This window comes from Echinops telfairi, unplaced genomic scaffold, assembly GCF_000313985.2.
Source record: "Echinops telfairi isolate 266 unplaced genomic scaffold, ASM31398v2 ScPeMD7_22;HRSCAF=79, whole genome shotgun sequence".
Lineage (NCBI taxonomy): Eukaryota > Metazoa > Chordata > Mammalia > Afrosoricida > Tenrecidae > Echinops > Echinops telfairi.
The window spans coordinates 7384487-7386361 of record NW_022103919.1 but is presented as its reverse complement, the minus strand read 5'-3'; the positions used below and the strand labels follow the sequence as shown (position 1 = coordinate 7386361).

The window sequence follows — 1875 nt, the reverse complement described above, 5'->3', positions numbered from 1 at the left end:
CGCCGCTAACAAGTGCAAACTTTTGGGGCCCCCTGGGCTGCGGGGAGCGGACCCGCGCTCGGGCGCCGGGCAGCCCCCGGCCCCGGTGGGCTCCGCCGCTGCTCGTCGGGGCGCTGGGGCATCCCCACCCCCTCCGGTCCCCCAACCCTGCGCGGCACCGGCCAGATGGCAGGGCGCTTCACCGCCCCCCTGCACCGGGCTCCAAGTTAAAGCTGAAGCTAAATCCTCTAGCCATCACTCACGATCACCGCCGGGCTTTTATCTCTCGGTCTGATCCGGGCTGCGTAACTTCCTCTGTGTGGCTTTAACACACCAGCCCACCACGGAGCAACGGTCTTCTTAAAGGTGCAGGAGGGAAATACTGCGAGGCTCGGAGGACGCGCCACGGCCCCGGGAGGGGGGCCTCCAGCAGGGGCGTCCCGGCGGGCTCGCGGCCAGGGTGGCCCCAGCGGGAGGCCGCGGGAGCGAGCCTGCTCTGGGAGGGGTCGCTGCCTACACATCTCCGCCGGCCCGGGGGCTAGCGGGTCCCGGCGAGCAGAGCTCATCCTCAGCTGGCTCGGGTCAGACGCCGGTGGGGAGGGCGTCGCGGAGGCTGCTGCATCCTGCCTCCCACCCCCAAGGGCCAGGCCTGGGTGCCATCGCCCATGGGGGTGGGGGCTGTCCCACCGGCAACCAAGGAGGGGGCCAAGTGAGTCAGTCCCTCCTGTCCCTCAGCAGCCCAGGGATCATCCCTGTCCCCCTAGCTCCCTCTGCGAAGTACTGCCAACCAGAAGGCCCCAAGCAGTGGGTAAAAGGGTGGGTGGGTGGATTTGGGGAGATGGGGAGGGGGAGCGATCTGAGAGCACAACCAGAGCCTGAATACCAGCTGACACACCGCCGCCTCCACCCTCATGGGCCCTGCTTTTGATGAAGCCCAGCCAGCTCTGCCGGGAGCGAGTAGCAGGGGGGCAGGGGAGGGGGCTGTCTGAGGGGCTCTGGCCTTCCGCCTTGGCCGGCAGCCAGGGAGAGGTGGAAGGGCTCCCGCAGGGGCCAGGGCAGAGACTGTGGGGTTGGCAAGGCCGTTCAGCCCTGGCTTTCCACTCCCCTGGTAGTGGGTGCCAGGCTGGCTCCTGGGCTTTCTGGGGGACCCCCCCTGGGGTGGGTTCTCAGTGCTGCACTCAGGCAGCAGTGTCATTTGGATGCATCCAGAACAAAGGGCTTGCAGACAGAGTGGGAGAGAGACTGGTCCAAGGTCACAGAGGGTGTGAGAGATAGGAGCAAGGCTGGGCACCTCACTATTTCTCCCACCCAGCCACCTTTCACCTCCACCTTCTCCATCCCCTGCTCCTGGCTCAACCCTGAGAGGAGAATATTCTGCCGAATCACACGTAGAATATCAAGAGCAAGCAGGTAGAGGGTGCAGGATGAGAGCCTGTCCCCTGCTTTAATTACCACCGCCACGACCACCACCACAGTAATCATCAAACATTTATTGGACACCTGTTTTATGCCAAGTTCCATGTGAACCAGTGGACGTACATTATCCACTGACTTAAGTGCTCTGAACAAATCCCCATGTTCAAGATCAAGTAACTTGCCCAAGGTCACACATCTAAAAAGGACTCTGGTCCAGAGGCAGGGCTTGCTGGTCCCTGGCCAGTGTCCTGCTGCTTCGGCTTCACCTGAACCAAGGCCCAGACTGCTTCTGGGGAGGAGCTGCCCGTCAGTGAGAAGTCAAGAATGAGTCCTTTCTTTTCCAAGGAGGGAGGGGGTCAAAATAAGGCCAGGGAGCATCTTCTCCAAGATCCCTCCCACCAGAGAGCCCCCCCACTCCCACCCCACCTCGAGCTGTCTGGTGGATGGTGGGACACAGATGCATGCTATGCATGCTAGCTC

General features: G+C 63.0%; 1 protein-coding gene across 1 annotated transcript in view; it reads right to left on the bottom strand.

Annotated features, from left to right (window-relative positions):
* NTNG2 (netrin G2) overlaps positions 1-669 on the bottom strand; it is a 79615-nt gene extending 78946 nt beyond the window's left edge. The window contains exon 1 of the mRNA XM_045288522.1: positions 243-669. The gene's annotated coding sequence lies outside the window, so the exon portion shown is untranslated. The remainder of the gene's footprint in view (positions 1-242) is intronic.
* Between the last annotated feature and the right edge of the window lie 1206 nt (positions 670-1875).